Source organism: Epinephelus lanceolatus, chromosome 13, assembly GCF_041903045.1.
Source record: "Epinephelus lanceolatus isolate andai-2023 chromosome 13, ASM4190304v1, whole genome shotgun sequence".
Classification (NCBI taxonomy): domain Eukaryota; kingdom Metazoa; phylum Chordata; class Actinopteri; order Perciformes; family Serranidae; genus Epinephelus; species Epinephelus lanceolatus.
In genome coordinates, this window is record NC_135746.1 from 13,491,609 (window position 1) to 13,507,989 (window position 16,381).

A 16,381-nucleotide genomic window follows, 5' to 3' on the forward strand; every position below is an offset into this window, starting at 1 on the left:
AGATCAGCAGTTTATGAAATGTTCAGACCAGCCTGTCTGGCACCAACAACCATGCCATGTTCAAAGTCTCTTAAATCACCTTTCTTCCACATTCTGATGCTCAGTTTGAACTTGAGCAGGTCGTCTTGACCATGTCTACATGCCTAAATGCATTGAGTTGCTGCCATGTGATTAACTGATTAGGATTTGCATTAACGAGCACGTGAACAGGTGTACCTAATGAAGTGGCTGGCAAGTGTATACAGTCTGTGTGAAGACACACAGAATGGCATACATTTAGAGTTCAGACTGGTTCCCTATAAGCCTCTCTTTCACAATGCAATTCCTGTCTGCCACCAGGTAAGATTTTCCAGGAAAATAAAGGCTCCATTGATGACACAAAGGAAGTGCAGCAATCATTGCACAACCCCACAGCTATTGGGAGCTATCTCAAATTACCAAAGAGTATCAATGTTTTTTTGAAAGCCCACATCATTGCGTAATAGGTTTGCATTCCTGTGGCATTACAAGTTTGTTTGCTCAGTTCTGATATTAAATTACTTTGTCTCATGTCCAGACGTTGCACTAGACTTTTTCGTTGCTGGTCATTTTGACCGACAGGGTCATAAAAATCCGGTCATAATCTGGTCATTTTAATTTTCATTTTTAAATGATAATAAAGATATTCAAAGACATTTAGTTTTCATTTGTTCGTTTTTAATAAATCTAACAAGCAAGTTATAAAGTGTGCATTAGTAAGGACATAAACGAAAAGATGAACAGACATCAACACACCTGTGCCATTAGGCTTCTTATGTCAACAACACTACATGAAGTAGATGAATGACTTTTTCTCTGCAGTGTGAAAACGGCAGACACTTAAACCACTGACAGTGCATAATATATTAACAAAGCAATTTAACAAAATTAAACAATTACAAATAAAATCTGAACAAAAAATTGCAAGAAATCAGCTGACTTGAACATAGTTCACCTGCGGCCTTAACTCTCAGTCACTTTCCTCCTCTTGCGCATGGACTGGAACTCTGTGCCGGCTTGTGCGTAATCAAACCCATCAAGGGAGGTTGCTGCAGAGGCGATTGTCATTAAGTTTTGTACTTTTGCCTCGGACAGACGACTTCTCGTGGCTGTTTTGATGTTGTTCTGAAGGCTGAATCCGCGCTCTGCTGCCACACTGGAAACTGGAATTACCAGCACCACTTGAGCCACAGTTTTAAAGTTGGGGAACATTTCTCCCAGAGAAGTTATCAGAAGTTGGCAAGACTCTCTGAATGAGGGGTTTCCTGATCCTGCAAGCACTGGCTTCACTGGGAGGAAATCCTGCAGCTTGCGCTCCTTCTGCACCAGTTGTTCACCTGCACTGGTGTGTGAGCCGTAGTGGTCACAGACACGCTCCAAAGCCTCCTGTCCATAGCTGTTCAGCGCAAAACCGCCGGCAAGTGGGCTGGGGTGGTAATTGCAACCGGTCAAAATGACCGATGGTCTTCAGATTTTCCGGTCATTGTTGTAAAAAAACAGTCAATGACCAAGAATATCTGGTTAACATGACCCCTGCTCATGTCATCAGAGCTGCTGTGTTAACAAGCTGGCAACGTGAGGTTAGGTTTCAGTTTGACCTGTTGTGGTTCTTGTAGAGTCGTGCAAGGATGATGCTTCTTTGTAGACCAGCTCAGAAGTTAGCGCCACCCTGGTTCCCTAGAAATGAGCCAGTGGGATTTTTCCATTGTATTTTGGATTATTGCAGAAAATAAACTCTGTGGCTCTGAGGCTGTTTTGCTCAGTACGATCATCTTAATAAATGAACGCCACCTTTTTGATTTGAAAGGGTAAATACAATCACTCGTAGTAAAAGCTAACGTCAGGCTATAAACGAACTACACCAAAGTCACATGACTTCAAATTTGCTGCCACAACGAGGCTGTGAAGTAACATGCTCATATTTAACCCAAACAATGCGTAATGTGACTGCAGTTGGTTCGGATCGAGGCCGGAACACGTTCTCACCACAAACGAACCGAACTGAGTTCGTTTGTATCCAGACCGAGACCACCTCTTCAAGAAGGTCTCATTCAGGCTGTTTTGGTGGACACCTGAGTGTGATTGCTGTGATCACACCTGCCCAAACGAACCGCACTGAGGGGGCAAATGAACTTGAGTTCGATTGAACCGAACCAAACAGGGTAGGTGTGAAGGCACCCTTAATATCATGTTATACCTTAAAACCTGAATACTGCTGCAACCCTAGTTGTCAAGTAGTGTGACAAAGTACTTATGTCATTTATGAATATCATAAATACCTCATATTAATTGTAATTGTTACACTGGCAAGCTTTCATTATCTGTTTACATACCATATATTATTTTAAATTAATGTCACCTATGTTTCACAGGGGGAGATATAGTAACGAACAAACAGTAAAAAAAATCTTTTAAAAAATGTCCTTAAAGCTACACTACACTACACATTATATTTTAGTTTATTCATATTCATTTATTATTTATTTATGTGTCATTCCAAACATTTGGCCCGCCCCACAAGGAATTGCAAGACATCAGTATTTGAAAAACATCTTGCAGTTTTACATATACAAAGATTGTAGGAAAGGAAAAGAAAAGAAACACGAACTCAAAACAAAACAAACCAATATCCCAAATGAACTGTTCACATGAAGAACTATTTAATATCTATGGATGATCTCGATAAAGACCTTTTTTTCTGTTCTCCCAGGCTTTCTGCAGACAACTGGCTAATTTATATGTTTCATATATAAACAGCCACCTCAGTCTTTGTGCATCTTCCATATTTACAAAATCAATATCTGTTTTTATCTTACTAAACAAAATATTGCACAGTTCCCAACAAAAAAGAACAGTACAAAACAAATGGAATTCATTTTCTGTATCGTTTAAACCAGCAATTCGTAAATGGTCCAGCCACAGGGTCCAGATTTCTCTTTAGTCATTAGTTCAAGGTCCACACAGTTTATTATATTCAGTGTCATAAGCATGTTTGGACATGTCATTGAGTCAAGTAGCTGTCTGTTATTCACTCACTCTACAGCAGGAAATGGGATTTTGAAATAAAAGCTTTGTGCTGGAAATTCCATGCCCTTAAAAAAAAAAGTGTGTTTTTTTTCCCACAAGCTTTTGCGACATGTTTGCGAGTCACTTGCGGCCCACTTTTACTCATATATGGTCAACCTGCTGCCCCTTGTCCTTGGCAAACAGTGTCTCCAAACAAACCACTATTGAGCAATTCATTATAAAACTCACATTAAAATCGAAAGTTGTGGGGCGCCCAATATCTCATCTGGTAGAGTTGGCGTCCGATGTATCAAGGTTATGTTCTTGCAGCAGCAGCAGCTACAGGTTCATTTCCAACCCATGACCCTTTGCTGTGTGTCATGCCCTCTCTTTCACTGTTTCAGTCTGCAGCTGTCCTATCAAATAAAGGCAAAAAGCCAAAAACACACACACACTCAAAAAAATCAAATCAACGCAAATATCTTTCGACCAAGAACCAAGAACTTCCTGAATTCGTATCAAGTAACCGATTCCATAATACACATATCTTCCAACCGGCCTCACATTATGGCAATGATTCACACAAAGAGATATTTCTAGGCACTATAATCAAGTACATGACACAAGCTTCAAACAGTTGAAAACATTTTTGGAAACTCATATCTCACATTTTTACTCTAACCAGTGATTCCTCCCGGAGCTCCACCTGCTGATTCAGCATGAACCTTTTATGAAATTCATATATTCATAGAGAGCAGGTATTTATATGATTCTGTATAGTTCCGCTTATGTGATCCAACTTTAAACTGGTATATGCTGCAGAATATAACTATGTCACAAACCTTGTATAACTTTACTATTATGGCTAAACCACAGTTTCTCTCTGACCACTGACAACTCCAAAGTCCGTCTGCCCCATCAGGTTAAGAGTCTGGGTATCATCCCGGACAGTGCACTGTCCCTTTAGGCCCACATTAATAATGTTACTCAGTCTGCATACTTTCATCTATGAAATATCGAATGTCTTTGCCTGTCACTTACACCTCAGAGTGCTGCTATACTAGTTCATTCTTTGGTTACATCTCGTAATGATTATTGCAACTCTCAAGTGTCGTTATAAACTCCAGTTGGTCCAGAATTCAGCTGCCTGTATCATTACTAGAACCCCCTCCATAGATCATATCACTTCTGTTCTGGGAGCCCGGTCTAACTCTGAAGTCATCAAAATCCGACGCTTGGGCAGTGATTTGCGGTGTCAGAAATCAACGAAATAATGCATCCTTTAACTTCGGCATGATACATGACCAGTTACCATTATAGTTAAATGACCCCCGTGGCATCAGGGGGAGACGCGTTGGGACAAGAACAAAAGTTAAGGTGGCGAAAGTCCAAGTGGGGTAGACGGATGGGTCCAACAAGCACTGACTCTCACTTGAGAGAGCTGTGTTCGTGTCCTGTAAGATTCATAAGCCAAACCCTGTTCTTTTCTCAGAACGTCAACAGCCAACACACCCAGGGTACCTTGCATGTCCTATGTGGACTTGGAAAATCCATGACCAAAACGTTAATATGTGATGAGGTCAGAGTGAGAATGTGTTGGTTCTCCAGCAGCTTCACTGGCTTCCTGTTAAATGTTTTATTGCCTTCAAGATTCTGCTTTTCACCTTCAAGGTCTTTCATAATCAAGCCCCTTCTTACCTGTCTGAACTCCTTTATATCTACATACCCTCTCATACTCTTAGGTCCTCCTCTGCAATCCAGCTCACATCACCATCTGCCCACTTGACTACCATGGATTCTAGAGCTTCCAGATGTTCGACCCCCTGGCTCTGGAACTCTCTCCCCCACGACATTCACAATAATAGCTGTGTCACGATTCAGGGGCCTTCAAAGGCCGTATTTGCAGACCAGTTGCATCACATCGGCGCAACCGAGGCTGTCTCATTTTGAAGGCTTCTTCAAATGCCGAGAAATAGAGCCTTCTTTGCCAGAATTTGGAGGACGCAACGGATGAATCCTTCATGGCCTAGCCTATCCCAAGATGCATTGCGCACCAGTAACGATAAGTAACTAACAGTTGTTAACAAGCTAACGCTTAACTGTTGTTAACATTACTATTAGCTAAAAGCACACAGCTTAAACAATCTGAATTTAATAAGTTTACATGAAAACAGTCCATCAGCCTGAAATATATCAAACGGCGGTCTCAGGTGGTGAATCATCTCCTCAAGTATTAAATTAAAAAAATAAATATAACAATCTCTGGGTCCATGATTTAGGGCTAACTAACTTACTAGCTTACTCCTTCTTTCGTCAAGCGCAGCTTGTTGCTAGACAACAGGAATACCGAGAACAACTGGTTATGCAACCAGGAAATCGGTCTTCAAAGGACTTGGCTGACGTAGACCGCAAAGGCCACGTCCTTCAAAGGCTGCAGACTCTGAATAGAGACACAGGTACTGACTCCCTTTCCACTTTCAAATCTGTCAGAAAACCAACCTTTTCAAGCTGACATATTCGGTCTGATTTAACAGTGACACACATATGGCGACTTGCACTGATGATGACTTCATGATGATGATTTTATACCTAATATTTTGTTTAGTCTTTTTATTAACTTTTATATTACAGAATTGTTTGAGTTTATGATCTGTGCATACATTGCTGCTTGTTTTTTTTAAACCGTGTCTTGTAAGGTGTCACCGAGTGCTTTGAAAGGCACCTATAAATAAAATACATTATTATTATTACTTGTTTATCTATTGATTGTAATAGTGTAGATGTGCCAAAGAACACCCACAAGGATTTTCCATCAGTTTCACCTCTTCCTGCTGTTTGTCTTCTAACTCAGGTATCCCACCCACTTTACCCCACCTCCCTTTTTTGTGCATGCTACCTCTGTTTGTACATAGGTTTCTTCAAAGTACTCATCTTTTGTTTTTGAGGCTTGCACCCTTTCCTGCAATTTCATTGGTTAACCGGTGACACACCACCTCTGGGAGCGCAGCCACAAAAGATCAAACACGCCTAACTACACAAAGAGTGTCCGACCCTTCCTGGCACATGACAGAAAAGGCGCCATGTGACCTCTCCGTCTATTTACATTTGCTTCCTGTCCATGACCGACAGTACAACCAATCCTCCCTCTGACAACACTGATACCTTGTCAACGGTGACATGGATAATAAACACAAAGGAATTCTGACCATAACTACAAGCCACATATCCAACCTGCATATTATTGTCCATTTATCTATTTTTTTTAGCCATTCATTCACGCATAGATGCATCTAATAGTGTATTAGTTCCATGACCTGGAATGTAGGCTGTAACATTTCATAACACCTAATATTTACCTATCAGGTTAGTGCAAGGCCAATTCAGTTCAATACTATTATTTCAAAAGTGCATTGACCCCCCACACGCACACTGACACACACTCCTCGCTGCCTCGTTCAAGCTTTTAGCGACAATAGGCCCTTGTCTCAGTGCATTTCCTGACTCAGTGCAGAGAGAAAGGGACACTTTCCGGGGATTCTTCTGCTGCGGTGGCCTTGTCCATGTCCATTATTACAAACGCACACACATCCGTGCACAAGCTGCAACTAAACACTCCCAGGGGAAATTAAAATGATGTGACTTAATTTTACTAATTAGCCGTATGCCGTCACAAAATGCGACAGCTTCGTGGGCGGACAATGAGCCTTTTTGTGTCCCGTGCTCGTTGGCTGGAGTGTAAATCCTGATAGGATCAAAGCTGGTTTTCCTGTTACGTAAAGCGTCCCACCAGTTCTCTACTCATAGGATATTTGGTAAAGCCAAAACAACAGAAGTTTATCATGCCGTGAATACAAAACTCTGTAAAGGCGTTTTAATGGGATGGTTCAGTTTTGAGTTTTCCCACTTTACCAGAGTCAGAAATATTTGTGCCTTTTGTTTGCGTTCGAGTAGTGATCTTATCTTATAACTGAATTCATTCTCTGTGAGACCCAGTTCCTCACAAGAGGAATCACTAGTAAAATCTGAAAGAAAAAATTGTTCTGATTGGTCTGGTGTCTTGAAATCTGGTTTGGGCATACTTTGGGCAAATATCTAACAATACAACTCTGACATTTTTAAGGCTAAGACTAGCTGCCCGCATGTTTACGATATTAATTTAATTATTAAATGATGTATTTTGGGCGGGGCAACACAATGGTTTGAGTTGAAGGTGTGAGAAAGAATAGTATCAGTAACATTGTTAACACTGTGCTACATTACAGAGAAATACAAAACCATACTAATGAAACTTCATTAATATAGGCCTATATTTTATCTACAAGTGCACGTCACACACTGAGCGAGCCGCCTGCTAATGACGCTGTGGGCTAATGGGCATGTAGCTACTTCCATGTTTCAGATGATACGTCATGTTTGTAGTCGACCAATGAAGATGAGTTTACATATCACCTTGGGTTCATCCTTCACCTTCTCAAAATGATCCCACACTTTGGATTTCCTGCCCGACATGTTATTAACTAGCCTGTGGAATAACCGCAGGTACCAGCCCTGGAAATTAACCTGACTCCTGTCTGACTGCTCAGTGTGGACACTTCCTGTGTCTGTCCTTTCAAATTAAATTTCCACATGGTTCAGTCATAAAGGTTTTGATTTATTTTGACAAGGAACTAAGCGACCAATGAAACCTTGCTGACTAATGACCTCTCTGGTTTCTAGAAATTTCAGGACGCATAAAAAAATAAAATAAAAACATTAGTCCCATGTACCCAAAGACAAGTTTGAAAATTTTGGCATTGCGGCTGGGTGGTGCAGTGGTTAGCATTGTCGCCTCACAGTGAGAGGATTCCTGTTTCAAACTCCAGGGTGGGGGAGCCCATCTGTGTGCAGTTCACATGTTCTCTCCATGTCAGACTGGGTTTTCTCCAGGTACTCCAGCTTCCTCCCACAGTCCAAAGACATGCAGGTTAATTGGTGACTCTAAATTGTCTGTAGGTGTGAATGTGAGTGTGAATGGTTGTCTCTCTCTATGTGTCAGCCCTGTGATGGTCTGGTGACCTGTCCAGGGTGCACCCTGCCTCGCCTCTTGCCCACGACCCCTAACAGGCTAAGCAGTTACAGAAAATGAATGAGGTCTGTTTCAGTCAACAACATACATTTCAGGGATCAAGAGGTGATTACTGCAGCATTGAATAAGGAATTATTATAATTAATATTCTGTTACAAATGTTTCTTGAGGTAAAAAGTTTTTCTCCTCATGTCTCAAACTACTCAACTGAAACATTCATAAGGGAAAACCACGTAAACTTGGCAGACCTTAAGCATATGTTTTCCTCTCCTCTCCCACTTCTCAGCTAATTGGATGATTTGGCATTAAGTATTAAAGTGTGCGTGTGTGTATATATTGGTCCTCTGTGCATGTGTGTGCATGTATTGCATAACCCTCTGTTTGAGGAGCGCTTGAAAAGGAAGCAGAGCACTTGTCCTAGGGTGCTGTCAGCCGTGCCACTGAAACCAACTGTGGGCTTAAATAAAGAGAAGAAGAGAGGGAGAAATATGATCTAACAGAGACAGAAAAAGAAAGAGGGCTGTGTAGACGCACAGCGGGGCCTCACAACACCCGTAGGCCAGCCATCTATTGGCCCACTGGGATGCTGTGCTCAGGATACAACGCGACCAGCTGGGGAGATGAGGAGAGGAAGGGGAAGGCAGGCAGGGAGAAAGGAAGTGGCAGAGACAGAGACAAGAGTGAGCTGAATTCTTGGGCACTTCTGAGAAAAGAGTTGTAAAGAAGGAAAAGAAGAGTAACGGATGTGAGTCAACGTCAGTTTTTTTTTCAACAGTTCTCAGTTGAAATCAATCTAGTCAACAGTGGGTTTTGTGACATTCAGAATGGTCGCTACAGGGCTCAACCAGAAGCCAGTGTATTTTAAATAATATCACTAATAGGAGTTGGATTGGTTTGTATTGGATTGTTATTGTAGCTTTATTTTGCAGTTTGGAGGACCTGCAAGGCTTTGATTTGATATTTGGCACCTTCTATCAGTAAAATTAGTGACATCCTTCATACGGAGGTTTCAAAGCCAGAGAAAATGAAACTTCTACGTCATTTTACTGCTAGTGGCAGGGTGAGGATGATGTTCAGTCAGCTGGTCAGCCTGCCGCTCATAACACTGGTCCAGAGCTTGATCTCAACACCCATAATGGCAAGACTGCAACATGATCTCATCCCTACTCCTCATATTTTGATGCTTGGGTAGAAGCCCGAGGCGTCACTATAATGACACCAGGGGCAGCATTTTGCCTTATGCAGATGCAGAAGTGGTCAGCAGTAAGTCATGTGAATTGACTAATGTGACTAACAAGGGGTCGGTGGTTAGATTTAGGCAATAAGGCCCTGATCACACAGTAAACGTTTAGCAGGTTGCAAAACGTGAGGCGCACTGCCTTTTTTTAAAAGAAAATTGAATACTATTAGTAAAAAAACATCTGCTGCGCCTTTTTCTTGTTTCCAGGCAACCTATAACCTTCCCATTTTTCTTCTTTACACAGTAATTAGTAGTTGGTTACTAAATTCGACAGGCAGAAGGCACTTGCTGTAGCTCTGGTTGAAGGTGAGAGGCTGTCAGTAAATAGTTTGTTGGGCACAGGGAAACGGAGATCGGTGTGGGTACATGAGACCCTATAAAAGAGGGTGGATCACGGGGAGTACCACCAGTTGGTCCAGGAGCTTCTCCTCCATGATGGACGTTTCCAGGCAGAGTTTGGAATGACTCGGGAACAAGACAACCTTCTGTCTATCGTCAGGCTGTATACTTTTGGGTATCCAGCAACCACTACCACCAGTTTCTCCTCCATTGTTTACCAACTGTAAACTTGTTGTTGAGACCACCACAGAAGGCCTCTCAAGTCATCTGATTGGACAATGGGGAAAAAAGATGATGAAAAAGAGATGACGTGGGGCGCTTCTCTGCTCTGAGTTCAGAGCGCTCTGGCAAAACCCAAGGCGCCTAGAGCGCAGACATGTGAGGCACATAGCAATGCAAAAACAGCGAGAGAAAGCTTCATTCTCATTAAAAACAATTACAAAATTGCGCCTCCAGCTGCTAAAATGCTTTCGGGGCAAAAGTTACTTGATTAGTTCTGATGTGTGTTGACTCACATGACTAACGACAAAATAACTTAGCGTTAACTTTAAGTTTCACATAGGACACAAACACCCGTCTCCAGGGTCAAAGTCCTGTGCTTGTTGGACAAATCCACTTCAGTGGACTTTTCCACTCTTTATACTATGTCCGTCACTCTGAACTTGCAATGGTTCATTGATGCTTAATGTTAGATGTGTTTACTGACACAGACGGAGTCTAATGTTTATACTCTGTGTTCATTTTTTCTGCATTTGTGCAGGTTTTATACCACCAGAGATCATGAAGGCAGTAAGCAGAGTTTCCCCACTCATTAATTTATTTGTGGTGGCCTGCCACAATTAAAACATCTGCCGCCACCAATAAATCTTCTATTTTTGAAACTGGACCATTCATCAGGAGCGCTATTGGAATATTTAAACCGCTCAGTTATTTATAGTGCCACATAGCCAGAGCAGTGGGTGAGGAGCAAAGACATCCAGAGAGAGCTCAGAGTAGAGCCGCTGCTCCTTCTCATTGAAAGGGGTCAGTTGAGGTGGTCCAGGCATCTGATCAGGATGCCTCCTGGGCGCCTTACGTTAGAGGTGTTCCGGGCACGTCCCACTGGTAGGAGGCCCTGGGACAGACCCAGAACATGCTGGAGGGATTACATATCTCATCTGGCCTGGGAACACCTTGGCCTCCCCCAGGAGGAACTGGAAAGCGTTAGGACATCTAGGGTGCTTTGCTTGGCCTGCTGCCCCCATTTCCCGGCCCCGGATAAGTGGATGAAAATGAATGAATGGATGAACTGTTGGAGAGCAGAGCGTATTTGGGGTCTCTGGGGTCAATCATGTTAATCACTGCTTGTGAATGGTGGTCAAACTGTCAAACTAGACAGCGATGATCAGATATGACCTAAGATTAGCTGTAAAATAAGAAAGTTTGTGACCGCCCTATTGGAAACAGAGCACCACCCACTGTGGAGCAAACTTTCTCATTTTACAGTTAAACAGTACACTAGAATATGTTCCTGAACACATCTCAAGTGAGAAATAGACAATGCAGTAACAGAATCTTGATTCATATTTGATCAGTGCTGCCTTGTTTGAGAGTTTGACTGCCGTTCACAAGCAGTGATTGACATGAGTGACAGCTGCGTTCGAGAATTCTCGACTCTGATTGGCTGTTTTCCGTGAGCAAATTCTAGCAAATGCCATTAGAAGCAGTAGGAGGAAGAGTAACATGTTTTTTTTTCCACAGACTATCTGTCTCATGTAATACTGTGTGGATAAAGTGACAGTTCCAGCAAATATCCCGAAAAGTTGTTTTTATAAAGTTACTAACTGTAGCTTTAACTTTGATTGTTGCTTTTCTGTAATAAATGTTTAATGTTGTGGAGAAATACTTCCTGTTTGAAACCAAATTTTCAGGCGCTTTAAGTCTTGTTTATACACTGGTTGACTTTGCTGCAGAAACTCTTGACATATGTAGAATATCAGCAGCTTGCAGTACACACAGAATCTGTCAGTGTAGCCAGTTACACCACATTAGCAACAGATAATCACCGGCAAGGATGTGCTGTGCATTTCCTATTTCCGTCCGACATTTCCATATTGCACAGTGTAATCAGTTTAAACACAGTCTCCTGCCTCGGAGGTTCGGCGCTGTGTAGTCAGCCTGTGCACAGCTTTCCTGTGTGAGGTCAAGATGAACAAAGCTGTCTGTGTTTGACTGTTTTGGTTCATATTTCACTGCATGGTGCTGGTATGTGTGATGGTGGGATGTGTGTGAGTGAGTGAGTAAATAAAAGGAAAAGTCAGAAAGGGAAGGCAAGATTACAAGATTTGGGAATGATTAGTGATCTATAAAGATGTATTATTTTACATCTGCTCACAGGCAAACATGCTTTAACTTCCATGCAGATTGTTGCAATCAGATATATGGATTCGCGTCTCGTGACTTGGACTCAAGTCAGACACTTGATTTTACAGATCTCACTAATCCGACAGCATCTAATCAGATTGCATGAGAGAACCAGGAGGAAGTAACGTTACATAACTGAGCGCCAGTTAGAAAATAGATACCAAAGATAAGTTTGTCTACGTACAAAAATGACTTGGTGCAGATGCAGGTCAAAAATTACAGATGGCATTGCACCAACTTCCAACAAACTACAAATTCTAAAAAGCAGGCATGATTTTTGGATATTGAATATATTATTACTCTTTTGTTGAAATAGTATAATAATTGGTGAAGAGCACATTATGACCTGTTTAGGACTCAGAACTCAGACTCAATTTACTTCAATATAGATGAAACTATTTACAAAGAATAACATTAAATAAAATGTGAAATAAACAGCAATCAGCACCTTGCCTTTCCTCTGCCTCTTTCCCTGGACTGTCAGGACCCAGGCAAACATGTGCATAGGAGTGTTCACAGATCAAGAATGAGGCTCACACACCTGTGCTCCATGAGCCTCCATTAGTAGGTTTTTGTTGAGGTAGGCTGACTAAGAGGCCATTTACATGTTGCCGGCTATTTTCATAAACGGACATTTCACCGTCTCCATTTTCAAAAAGATCTTCGTTTACACTTACCCATGTATATATACACAGGAGCATGCCAAACCTGTAGGTGGCAGTGTAACGAGAAGCTCGAGCCCTCCATGTATCCATTGTCACCATAGCAACATAGGTTGCATTTTTGACACAGGCGCAAGTTCTGGCGCATACTGTGACGTCGGCTGCCTATAACTCCGTTTATCTCCGTTTATCTCAGTTTACATGCAAACGCGCAACCGGAGTTTTCCAAAATCTCCACTCTGGCCGGAGTTTTTAGAAAGACTCGTTTTCAGAGGAGAAATCTCCGTTTGCGTGTAAACAAAGGGCACAAACAAAGGAAGATGTCTCCGTTTATTAAAATCACCATGTACGTGTAAACGGCCTCTCAATGCTTAGCTTCTTCTTGTCTTTTTTTCCTTGTACCGCTTCTTCTCCACCAAAACGGATAAAAAAACCCTTGAAATCAGATCTGCCTTGCCATTGACCTTTTTCAAAACAAGAATTTTGACTTGTCATAGAAGAAAAAGCACAGGTGAAACTGATAACATTAACAATGACTCAGTTCCATCAAGTTTTCCAGTAAGCTATTCCAGTGCAGCATGGACAGCAACAGGGCCGCAAAACATCTATCCTTACTGAATACAACTGTGCTTTTCCTACTATGTCATGTCAAAATGTCTGCTGTGATAAAGGTCTGTTGGTCAGTTTTTTGTGGTTTGGCATTCTACTGTAAATTCATTAACAGTAGAGAGGAATTACAGCAAATCACAATGCTTTTCTGTTTACAGTAACGTACTGTATGCACTGTTCACAGTATCAGTAAAAGTACATATTACAGTAAAATACTGTTCTGATTAAAGAATGGAGTGTGAAACCAATACTCTAACAGTACTGGTTTCACACTGGTCTCCAGGGGGAAAGTCCTGTGTTGTGCCATCCACCATCTCAACCTGCCTCCTTACGTGGACTTACATTCTTTATGCTACTTCCTTCTTTGCTCCTGTCAGTGCACTGGTCACGTGAGCATAGCCTTCCCAGTTACATGAGTTATATGCTGATTACTGGCTCATGATTATGTGTTATATACTAGTTGTGGTGCATTAGTAGGTGTACCTTCGAACGGTGCATGAGAGCAGCCTCTGGTTTCAATGACCTCCATAAATAAAAAGAGCAGAAGAAAATCCACTGAAGTTGTAGCTCAGATGCAAAAACACATCACGTGATATTTTCTGACCTGATGCAACAGTGTAAATCTGTCACATCACATCCTCAACCTGTTGCTCTGCAGTGTTTACCATAGCACACCCACTGACACATGTTTTTCACCCAAGGGTTTCAATCAATTGACCTTCTTCCCTCAGACTGACCTGAGACTCCCCCTCATTGCTCCATCCTGATAGGCTGTGTTGCACAATAACAAAGACTTTCACCTCCTCTAAACCTGTTGTTTGCTTGTGCAGTTACTGTAATGTATTTTTTAACCCCGTGTGTCTGCACATGAAGGTGTCAAGCAAGGTCTTATTTGATTAATTGGATCCCTAAATAAATCCACCTCCACATCCACATCAAAGTCTATCCTCTTGTTTCTACAGCTACTTGTGGTCACATGGTGTAGGTCTCAAAACATCCCTCAGACACTCAAAAAACACAGATGACGTCATTATTGACAGGGATGCACAGCTGTTTGTGTGGGAGTAGAAAGGTGGAAGGGGAGGATTGGTGGAAGCGGGAGGGAGGTGAGGAGACAGAGGTGAATGTTTTGGTTGAGGCTTGGAGGGCGTGTGAGGAAAGTGTGTGTAAGGTTTGGGTCAGCGTGGAGCCAGAGTATAAACACACAGGAGGAAACCATGTGGGTAATGTGGATGAATGAACACCGGACAAAGGTTACGATACACATGCGCACACACCCACCAGTTGTTTGTGTGAAGCACGGATCCTTGAGTATCATACTGACTGTATGAGTACATGGATGTACAACATGTTAGCGGAGAGCATTGACCTCACAGGAAGGCAAGTTGTGTTTACAGTCAGTGACAAGATGGGACCGATTTTATAGAACCAAAACAGATAACAGAGCAATAGTCTGCATTATTCATGCCCTGATATACTCTAATTGGAGGCTTAATGTCGCCTGCATGTGATCACTTTTGCTACGTTGGTAAATCTGCTCGCAGCAGTAGTGGCAGCAGCAGAGAGAAGCATGAATTAAATTCTCCAGAAATCACTGTGGCTGCCACAGGGTTAAGGTTTTGTTTTTTATGCAGTGTTTCACTGCAGAATCTTTATTTTTAGCAGCGCTCTACACGTTTATATCAGTTCAGGATAATAGAAAAAAGCTGTCATGAAGGGATGGTTTACCCCTGCTAGTCTACAACATATTCACCTCAACATCCAATACCTGTGGAAAGAATATTTTTGAAAAACAAAACAAAAAAAAATACATTCACAATTTTATAAATATAATTCAGTCAGGATCAAAGAAGACTCAATTTGCATTTGCAGTATTATATTTGGTGGTATGGCTCTGTTCTGGGGCCTCTCTAGCTTTCCTCGGGCCTACACAGAAAGCAAACCTCTCTGCCTCTCCATGCGCTTATGTGGAAAGCCTAAAGGCAGAGAGAGCACACATCTCTGTCCCTCCATGTCCAAACAAGGAAAGCCTAAGGTGGTGAGAGCACACCTCTCTGCCCTTCCATGTGGGAACAAGGAAAGTCTAAGGCGGAGAGAGCACACCTCTTGCACTTCTGCGTGACTACGTGGAAAGCCTAAGGTGAAGAGAGCACACATCTCTGCCCTTCCACACGCTTATGTGGAAAGCCTAGGGTGGAGAAAGCAAACCTCCCTGCCCTTCCATGTGCCTGCATGGAAAGCCTAAGGTTGGGAGAGCAGCAGCAAAGACCCCACTGAAAAAGAACAGAGCCAGCATCAATGACAAACAGAAATTACATTAATAAGTCAGGCACAGCATGAAAATGTTCCAGCAGGAATGTGATCCGAAATCAGGGAGAAATTAACAACAAAGTTTATATGTTTCCTTGGGTCAGCTGGGAAAGGCTTGAGGCGAAGCAGGCTCACGGCTTATGTGTTTGCCACTTTCTTTTTCATTTTAACCCACACCATGATCTTTTCCTGACCCTAACCAAGTGGTTTTTGTGCCTGAACCTAACCAGACCTTAACCACAGGGCATCATGATGATTTCGAAACAAGGGGACTTCGGAACAATGGGTTTAATATGGATATGATGTCATTGTGTAGCCAAAGTAGAAAAAAACGTTGAAAACAGGTTTTCTCTCTGAGGTTTTTGCTAACAGGGATTACTTTTCCAGTGTTTGCCTGACTACTGAAACCTTGGCCATGTTCAATATGAAAATCCAACATTGTAACTAGGGCTGTACCTGACTCATAATTTTGTCAGTCAAATCAGATTTGGCTGTTTAATATGACTATTTGACATTTCAGGGTTTTTTTCCATACTAAGTTTTAAAGATTGAATGGGGCTCAGCAGGACGTTCAGTGTGACAGTGGTATTCATATATTATAGTAAATGAGCTAACGGCACTAACGACAGACCGGAAATGTGCAGCAACATTTTTTCTGACACTAGATATAGATATTCACCACTTCCACGCAGAAGAGAGAAGATAATGTTATCTGGGAGCCTTACGGTG